Below are 10,543 nucleotides of genomic sequence, written 5' to 3'. Positions count from 1 at the left end.
TATTTTTTTTCTCTTTGGGTTTCTTTAGTGTTTCCTTCCATGTTTTTCACCACCTACTGATAAGAATGAGTATTATGGGTTTGATTTAATATAATAATGTTAAGAGCTTCAAGGTCTTTGTTTGAAAATGACTCTGGATGTTGCAGAGTTCCTTACTTTGCCGTTTCCTGTAATAAAGCTTTCTAATCAGAAAAAGTTAAACTTCAGTGTAAAGTAGTGAAAAACTTTGTGTTTGTGTCTGCAGTCAATACCCAGGTGATTGTGTTCATCTGTTTATTAAACATCTCATACTTCATCATTTACTGCCAGAAACCTGGTAGTTCGAGACTGGGGTTCAAGGAGACAGAAGCAGACAGAAAAAGAAGCATAGATATAAAAGGCAACTGTCAACCAGCTCCACAGGCGGCCCCGTCCAGGAAACACACAGCCAGGCAGACGAGCTCCGAGCCAGCTCCCATGTCAGAGGATGAAGAGAGCACATCCAGTTAGTCACAGTCAGAGAAACAGGACTACACTGGAAAACAGGCCAAGCTCCAACATCTAGAAACAAAGGTGTTGATGGCAGCAGCACAGCTGATATTTCTCTCCAGGATGGAGTCACAGTAATAACCAGATTTATTGTTTGCATAGCTACTCAGCCGAGATCTCTGCTGCTGGGATGAAGGTCTTTTCACTTAAATAGACAAAAACTGACGATCGGTTTTTAGTTTGAACATTTCTAACATTTCAACCAGTTGTCAATAGTAAAGGGCAGATAAGACATCTGCACCGCACACATCAAATGTCGCTTGGCTCTGGTCGCGAACCAGTTTTGCTGGTATGCTTTTGCACCGTCGGTCTTGAATTTCTAGGGACTTACAGCAGTTTCCCACCAAAGCGCAAAGGGGAACCTGTTCCAGAACTCATGAGAACTTCGCAGACACCGGCGGGAGTGTTTATCTTCCAAAGCAGCAATGGCGCGTCTGCAAGATATCACGGTCATGGAGATAGATCTGAAGTTTCTAGACATCAAAGAGAAACAGGTTCTGTTAATGGAGCTGGCAAAAAGACAGATTAGCCTTTCGTCGTATTTAGCCATTGTAGTTGGTCCTCGGTTTTAAAAATGGCGCGCCCCGGCACCGAATCGAGAAGGACGACCACACAGACTGCCGGAAAGGCGTACCAAGGACCAGTCACAGCTGCTTTTTGTCTGCGCACTTCCACTTGAGGTCTGCGCGGGTCAGGATCTTTTTGAGGTGCGCGACGACGGTTGCAGAACCTCTGCTCGGGGGGCGTGGTCGCTAGAGACTGACACGGGAGTGGATTTTCACTCCTGTCCCGTCCCACTCCCACAGAAAAAAACTGTGTCCCGTCACGATCCTGGGCCGGAGTAGAAATCTAAATCCTGTCCCGTCCCACTCCTGGTGAAATTACTCCCACTCCCATCCCACTCCCATTCAGAATGACTCCCGCTCCAGCACCACTCCCATTCAGCCTGCATTGCAAATCAAACTTTTCGAAGTCGAGTTCGCCACTAACTGTTGGTCCCTCCATTGTTGTTTTTGAGCGCGGGTGAAAAACTCAGAGCGGAAGCAGTGTTGGTTTTTGGGTCGTGTAGTTTTTTTTGACTCGCATTATAATGTAGGCTTCAAGGAAAAAAACTACAAAATGGCGGCGCCAGTACTGGATTTTGTTTTCTTTCTATTTTATTTTATTTTTTGGCATTTTTGGCATGGTTCCAGAGGCTATGCATCAGAAGCATAAATTGGCCTTAAGAATAATAAAGAACAGATAAAGCGTCTCAAACCGGAGGGTTTTAATCTCGTCTCTTTAGCTACCCCCCCCCCTTGTGGAAAAGCATTTTATCTGCAGGATGAAACCTCTAAAGCTCCACCCACTGCCACGGTGATGAATATCCCCTAATTACATCTGGTTTGATCAAAGGAGTATGAGGAGCTTTAGAACTCGAGGTGACAGGCTTCACTTGGGAGACATGGAAGGTTGGGTGGATACGGAGAGACTGAGGCAGTTGAAGACGGACGGCAGATCGATTGATGACCCGGGAAATCTTGTATGGACCTATGAACTTGGGTGAAAGTTTTCGAGTCATTCCCTTGAGGGGAATGTCTCGAGTGGACAGCCATACCTCTTGGCCTTCTGAGTACTCGGGGGCGGGACGTCTCCTGGAATCTGCGAAGCGTTTGGTTGTCTCTGATGATCGGTTGAGGGTTGCGATGGTATCTCTCCAAATCTTCTGACAGCGTCTGATGTGATGGTTGACTGACTGGACCGAAATCTCTCTCTCGTCTGCGGGAAAAAGTGGAGGTTGATAACTGAGACTGACCTGAAAGGGTGATTGTCCAGTGGAAGCAGATTTGAGGGAGTTGTGTGCATATTCGATCCAGGTTAGATATTGGCTCCAGTCGACGGGATTGTTGGAGGTGAGGCAACGAAGGGTTGATTCCAGCTGCTGGTTCATCCTCTCTGTTTGTCCGTTGGATTGAGGATGATAGCCAGATGTCAGAGAGGATTTACAGCCAAGTGCGGAACAGAAAGCCCTCCAAACTTGGGATATGAACTGGGGGCCCCGATCCGAGAGGATCTCCTGGGGGATGCCATGTAAGCGGAAGACGTGTTTTACTAAGAGCTGGGCTGTCTGGAAGGCCGTGGGAAGTTTCCTTAGAGGGATGAGATGACAGGATTTCGAAAAACGGTCAACAATGGTGAAGATTGTGGACATACCTCGAGAAACAGGGAGGCCGGTGACGAAGTCAATCGCTATATGGGACCAAGGACGCGAGGGAACCGGAAGAGGCTGTAGCAGACCAGAAGGAGGCTGATGTGAGGCCTTGTTTCTGGCACATGTGGAGCAAGCCAACACATACTCCTTGACATCTCTTTGAAGGGATTGCCACCAGAAGCGTCTTGAAATCAAGGCGACAGTTCTACTGACCCCTGGATGGGCGGAAAACTTGGCAGCATGCATCCATTGGATGAGACGGGATCTGACGGAAGATGGCACATAGGTTCGGTTAGATGGAACGTTACCTGGATCGGGTTCTGTAGCCAGGGCGGAGTTGATTAGGTCAGTGATCTCCCAGGTGACCACTCCTACCGTGCAGGAGGCAGGAAGGACTGGTTCAGGCGTCTCAGGTTGATCGATGCAGTAAAGACGAGAGAGAGAATCGGGTTTGACATTCTTGGATCCGGGTCTGTAGGAAATAACGAGATTGAATCGTGAGAAGAAAATGGACCACCTGGATTGACGGGGATTGGCTTGTTTGGCTGACTGGATGTAAGCCAGGTTCTTGTGATCCGTCCATACTAGAACCGGGTGCTCAGCTCCCTCCAGCCAGTGTCTCCATTCTTCCAGCGCCAATTTGATGGCCAACAGCTCACGGTCTCCCACATCGTAGTTCTGCTCTGCGGATGAAAGTCTACGAGAGAAAAAGGCGCATGGATGGATCTTTTGATCAGTGTCAAGTCTCTGAGATAGGACCGCTCCAACACCAGAATCTGAAGCGTCCACTTCGAGGATAAATTGTTTAGATGGGTCAGGCTGTATTAACACTGGTGCTCTGGAAAACAAAGACTTCAATTTCTCAAATGCAGTTTGTGCCTCAGGTGTCCATTGAAAAATACGTTTGACAGAGGTCAGAGAGGTTAAGGGAAGAGCTGTCTGGCTATAGTTCCTGATGAACCGACAATAAAAGTTTGCAAAGCCCAGAAATCTCTGTAGCTGTTTGCGGTTCTCTGGAACTGGCCATTCTAACACGGCTTTTATTTTGTCCTCAGATGGTTTAACCTGGCCGCCCTCGAGCACAAACCCCAAAAAGGTGACTGAAGACTAATGAAATTCGCACTTCTCTGCTTTTACGAACAGCTTGTTCTCCAGTAGTCTCTGTAACACAAGGCGGACATGTCTTTTATGTTCAGAAAGGTTCTTCGAGTAAATGAGTATATCGTCAATATAGACGAACAAGAACACATTTAAAAAGTCTCTGAGGACATCGTTCACGAGGGCTTGAAAACAGGCAGGGGCGTTAGTTAAACCAAAAGGCATAACCAAATATTCGAATTGACCCAAGGGGGTTTTGAAGGCTGTTTTCCACTCATCTCCATCTCGGATCCTAAGAAGATGATATGCATTCCTCAAATCCAGTTTTGTGAAAACAGTTGCCCCTTGTACAGGTTCGAATGCTGAGGCGAGTAGAGGAAGTGGGTACTTATTTTTGATAGTAATTTGGTTCAAACCTCTGTAATCGATACATGGTCTCAGGGAACCGTCCTTCTTGCCAACAAAGAAGAACCCAGCGCCCAACGGAGAGGAAGATGGGCGAATAATTCCAGCAGCTAAGGACTCATTAATGTACTTCTCCATGGTTTCTCGTTCAGGTTTGGAAATGTTGTATAATCTGCTGCTAGATAGTGGTGCTCCAGGTAATAGTTCAATCGCACAGTCATATGGTCTGTGTGGAGGTAGGGACGTAGCACTGGCCTTACTGAAAACAGGAGCCAAGTCATGGTACTCGGAAGGAACAGAAGAAAGGTCAGGAGAGTCCATCTCCCCCCCACCTCTAGGAGGCCCCACAAAGGGGGCAGCCGAACGGAGGCAAGTCTCATGGCATGAAGTAGACCATGACTCCAGGTGACGATCAGTCCAGTTAATGTGTGGATTATGTTTCTCCAACCATTCGAAACCAAGCACCAGGGGAGAGCATGCGGAGGGAAAAACAAAGAATGTTATTGTCTCACGGTGGTTACCTGAAAGGAGTAGCTCGAGGGGTTGAGTTTGATGAGTATCTTGGTGGAGTCTTTTCCCATCAATTGCAGATACACAAAGAGGTTGGGTCAGAGGAATGGTTTCTATCTGTAGTTGTTGGACGAGGTTTGAATCAATTAAATTTCGTTCACAGCCTGAATCGATGAATGCAGAGAAAGAGAGGCTTTGATTAGCACAAAACAAAGTGGCAGGTAGCATCAGTCGAGGAGATTTCTTAGAGTTTGTTTGGCCCGCCTGACTCCTCAGATCCTCTGGCGGGCCCAGGCTTTTGATTTAGCCGGGCAGGAAGCGATGAAGTGTCCACTCTCACCACAGTAGATGCATAATTTACTCAAAAAACGTCTTTGTCTTTTCTCTGGGGTGAGCCTGGTGTGTCCCACCTGCATGGGTTCAACATCTCTTTCACCAGAATGAGAGGCCTGAATAGGCAGAGGGAGAGACTGGGCCTTAGGTCTCTGTATGGGCAACTTCTGTGGGGGAAGAACAAACAGTCACGTTATGTGAGGCAGAGGAAAGTGTCCCCTGACTTCTTGGTTTGGAACTGTTTCTAGCACGGATTCTATTATCCAATCTGATCGTCAAACGAATTAATTCTTCGAGGGTAGCTGGTTCGTCGAGAGTTGCGAGCTCATCCTTAATGTGCTCATTTAATGCCATAAAATAGGCTCCTTTCAGGGCGCTTTGGTTCCATCCGGAAGCTGCCGCTTTAACCCGGAAGTTGATGGAGAATTCTGCCACAGAAGAATCTCCCTGTTTTAGGTTGAAAAGAGCTCGAGAGTCAATTGTTTGATCTGTTTCCTGATTGAACACTTGGGTGAATTCAGAAATGAAATCAGAATAATAGCAATTGAGACTTTCATCGGAGGCAAATCTTGCCTGAGCCCACTCCAAGGCTCTTCCTGTTAGCTGAGAAAGAATGAATGTTATCTTTTTAAAATCCGTGGAAAAACTGCCTGGAGAGTTCTGAAAAATTAAACGACATTGAAACAAAAATCCTTTGCAGTCTTTCATATTACCAGAAAATCTCTCTGGAAGACTTGGGCGGAACTCGGATGACGTCACTGCTGGTGACCTTGGAGGGGGAACTGGACCCGGAAATGGTTGAGGTGCCGGTGCAGCATTAGCGCTGTTCAAGTAGTTAGCATAGCTCTGAAGCATATGATTATGAGTATCAACCAAGCGATATAACTCACGGAGTGTTTGGGTTTGTCCTTGAATTTGGGCATCCTGCTCCTCCAAGCGGCGGGTGAGGTGATCTGCTGGGCCTTGAGTTTGGCCGCAGTGTTCTGTCATGATGGGTGCTCGGAGAGTGACCCAAATATGCAGAACACCACTAGACGGACACAGGAATAAAAGTTTAACAAGTTTATTTTGGCACAAGCACACTGATATGACTGGTTCTGGTTCGGGCCTGGAAACTGGTTCACCGGAGTCTGCGTGAGAGACAGTTCAGTTAGCGATGCACCTTCGAGTATGATTCCCAGATTGTAACTGATAGTACCTTGAGGGTTCTTGTAAATAGCTTTGAGAAGGCTACTGTTGGATCTGGAGAGGAGTAGATCAGCAGAGTCCACAAGCTGCTTCAGCGTCTTACTTCTATTTCTGAGCAGACCTTGGCTTTGAGTTTTCCATCTCTTAGTCCTGAGCTGCATGGAAGTTCACTGTGGTTCTTCAGGTTTGGCTCAGAGGGTAGGCTCGGCAGGTTAGCTCTTCCTGAGCTTCACAGGGGAGAAACTGGTTTCCTGGAAGACAGAGACAATGGTTAGAATCCAGGCTGGATTCAAAGTCACAAAGATTCACTGAGAGTCTAGGCTTAGGCGCTGACCAACTGGATCAACACTGCGGCGTTGAGGCAAGGTCTGAAGACAGCTTATGTAGTGGATCCTCTGATGATCTGATGGGCTGCAGCTGTGCAGAAGGCTCCCTCAGGAGGATCCACGGCGGACTCTGCTGGAGAAAGGTGGAACTTCTCCAGCTCCCAACAGTTCTGGAGTTTTAACTATTTGAGCCGATGTAGCGAGTACATTTCTCCACTATGAATAAAGTCAATCAATCAATCAATCAATCAATCAATCGTTAAGAAGAGGTAGATTTAGGATTTATTAAAACACTGTTAATCCCAGTTTGATGCAACTGAATGTTTAGTTGTGGTTGAAAGCAGCAGAGCAGAAAGAGACCTTTGGATTATTTTCTAATTCAATTTGTATCAAATTCAGGCAAAACAAATAAAAAAAACAAAGTGTTCAAATGGTAAAACTAAAGCAGCAGCATTACATGGGTGTGGCGCCCCTATGTGGAAGAGGTGAGCTACTACAGCTGGGATTCATCTTTTAACAGAGCCCAGGACTATTTTAATCTCTATAGAAAAAAATATATTTTTGTAAAAATATTTGTAGAAAATAAAAATGTGGAAAGTTTTTTCTTAGATTAGGGACAAATAACCGGACCTAATCTAACAGAAAATAATCTATTGGGACGTTGAACCATTTGATGTTCCTGTTTGGAGAAGCATCATGTTTATAAAAAATCCAAAAGGTCATTTTAACTTCAAGTCCAAACTTGAAGAATAGAAAATTCTGAGCAGTAAATGAAGGAAGGGAAACATAAAGCTGTAAATCCGATCGAGCTTTGCTGTTTCAGATCCTGCTGAAGCTTGAGTTTGAAACTAGAACTAAGGATCAGTCACATTATCAGTTTTGGTCACTTTGAAGTTTCAGCAGAGCTCAACTCAGCAGCTGCTGCGTCTGGATCAGGAAACTTAGCATCATTTATGGTAATAATCCACCTTCCTAAGGACTCCAGGACCCTGACAATTATACAGACTGAAAATTCCAGGAAGGTTTTATTCCATCAAGACCAGGTAGGTGTTTGAATCTAAACATATTTACTGAAGGGTTACCCTGTTTTAAACTGTAACAATATTTGATTATTTTATCATGGATAATATAGGATGTTTTTTAGAAATGTGTGACAGTTATTATCTGCACTAATATCAATTACACAATGATGACATGTATAATTCTACAACTTTTATTGAATAACATTCAATAAAAGTTGTAGAATATGTTAATTTAAGAAGAAATAAAGACTTCCAACAAAGAGCAATGTCTTTGCTTTAAAACCTTTCTTTGTGTGTTAGTTTGGCCATAATGTCAATCACTTCCTCTTTTTCTTTCGGTTTTTGGGACAAAATCAAAGAGGGTTCCATTTTTCTCTGCTAAATTTCTATCTTAAAACGATTAATGTGATAAAAGTTGTTCTAGTTTTCTAAGCTCTCTGGCTGACTGAAGGCTTTGATTTTCCTGCTAACTGTTTGAAAAACTGCAACCTGGGTTTCACTTCTGCTTTATTACAGCTTTAATTTCACATCCTCTCTTGTTGCAATATTATACTACATAATAATTACACAAACTCACGAGAGATCCTTCATCATATAAAGTTTGAAATAAAGCGAGGATGCTTTAACTCTTTAAATGTGGTCAGTTCCTTTTACAGACATTTGAAGAAACAAAGATAATTCACATACAAAGAGGAAAATGAAATGACTCATTTATGCATCAGTTTAATGTCTGATTATTTAAACATGTCAGGATGCAGCAGCAGAGCCCAGATGGCTCAGACCTCACCTCGGTGTCCATGAAGAGTGAGAGATCCATTGAACACATTCCTGACTTCAAGGATGCTCGACTTTTACATGAAAGGTATTCATTCATCCACTAACTGAGTTCATAATGCAGAGGTGATTGATTCAAAACCCTTTAATGAGTTCTGGGTCTGCAGCAGAGTCTAGTACCCAGAGATGGGAAGTAACAAAGTACAAATACTTCGTAACTGTACTCAAGTAGATTTTTCTGATATCTTTACTTTACTTTACTACTTATTTTTATGGCGACTTTTTACTTCTACTCCTTACATTTTTACACAAATATCTGTACTTTCTACTCCTTAAATTTTAAAAAATTGTCTCGTTACTTTAGTTTTGAATCATTTCAATGGAGTTACCGTTATTATTTTTCACGTCCTCAATACCAAATTCAATCTAATTGGATGGGAATCTACGTTGCATTTGACGCACCACTACAAGATGAATCGACAGATTCGGCGGTATTCATTGGCGGCAAATCATTGCAGCTTGGTGGCGGTGGCGTTAGCATAGTAGCATGGACGACGAGATGATTGAAAATGAACACAACGGAGATCTAGTCCTATTGGCAGACATCCATTTAAAATGTAGGCAACGGCATGAAAAAAGTGGTTTCTACTTTTACTTTGATACTTTAAGTAAATTTACAAGCCTGTACTTTGTTACTTTTACTTGAGTAAAGAAGTTTAATCAGTACTTCCACTTTTACCAGAGTATTTTTTAACACAAGTATCTGTACTTTTACTCAAGTACGGAAAGTGAGTACTTTTGCCATCTCTGCTAGTACCTATATACCTATATATATATATATATATATATATATATAATCTCCAAGAGCCCCAAATCCTGCCAAGTCAGTTCTGCTGACTAGGATTAAGGACAGTGGCAGCTTTACTCCATCTTATTAACCTAACTTTTGGGCATAAATAACAAACATCAGCTGTTATAGGAAGGTCCTGATTATGCATGAGTCATGGACTTGGAGTAATCTATTGAGCAGGAAGTCATGTTCCTATTGACCTCCTCCGTAAGCTTCGGGGTTAATGTTGGTTCCTATACTTCTGTCAGACTTTGCTCACACAGTCAAAGCTGTTTGGAGATGGAGTTCAGCAGATTAACTCAATGTTTGAACTCTCGTGTGTTTATGATTCTGGGAATGTTCACTCTGAATCAAACGTCGTTAGTTCCTCAAAGAAGGAGATCTGTGGTCTTATTTATGCAGAGGAGAGATTAGCCCATTAGGAAAAGATGGCTTCCTCATCACCTTTTGGTGTTACTCCTGAAGAAGGGATGAAATAGGGCTCGGGATCCGCGTTGCATTGTGGGACGTGGCGGCCATATTGAGGGCTACGCAAACGTAAACATAGCTCTGATACAACGTTGGTGTTGAAAGAAGAGACGTAGAAGTAGAGAGAAAAAAGATGTTAAAATCCCGAAAAGGATCTGGAATTTACCGGGACGCATTAAATAGAGAAGCCAGGGACCGGTATGTTGACAAAATCAGCATTATTAATAATTTGGATCCATAAGAAGTTCCAAACAATGAGTGGAGCACCGATGAGTGAGCGCCTATACTTCAAAACAGTTCCCAAGCTACAAGTCCTTGGAGTCTCATGTGCAGTTCATGAATGGATGGGTTCAGGAGCTGCAGATCATAAAGCCAGCAAACAGTGGGAACACAGTAATCCGTACGAAGGTAAGCTGTGATCAGACGGGCTCTGGAACCTGCTAGTTTAGCAACTGCTAACCGTTAGCGCTAACAACCACTCACGCAGGTAATGTACTTTTAACTAGCTGCTATGTGTTTCAAAGGTGTAGTTAGTAACGTTAACTGCCAACCCTGCGGGTTTCTCTCGTATTTGAGCCTTTTCCCGCTGCCGTTTTTATTATTTTCCCGTAAAAGATCCCAACTTTGAAGGAAAGAAACACTGTAGGCTATAAAATAAAACCGTGCATCTTTAACTTACCAGAATGAAAATGCAGGGAACACACTCTCATTGACATCGGGATACTGTGGAAAGTTATGTTCGGTCGTCTTACAGCCGCGATCCAAGCTAGCCGACGACTCTTTATCTCTGACACTTGGTCTCCATGGTTACGCCTCCAGGTAGGAAAGTGGTGGAAAGTTAACCCATTTT

Source organism: Cyprinodon tularosa, unplaced genomic scaffold (assembly GCF_016077235.1).
Source record: "Cyprinodon tularosa strain WSP-4 unplaced genomic scaffold, ASM1607723v1 ctg586, whole genome shotgun sequence".
NCBI lineage: Eukaryota > Metazoa > Chordata > Actinopteri > Cyprinodontiformes > Cyprinodontidae > Cyprinodon > Cyprinodon tularosa.
Note: the sequence above shows the minus strand (reverse complement) of the source record.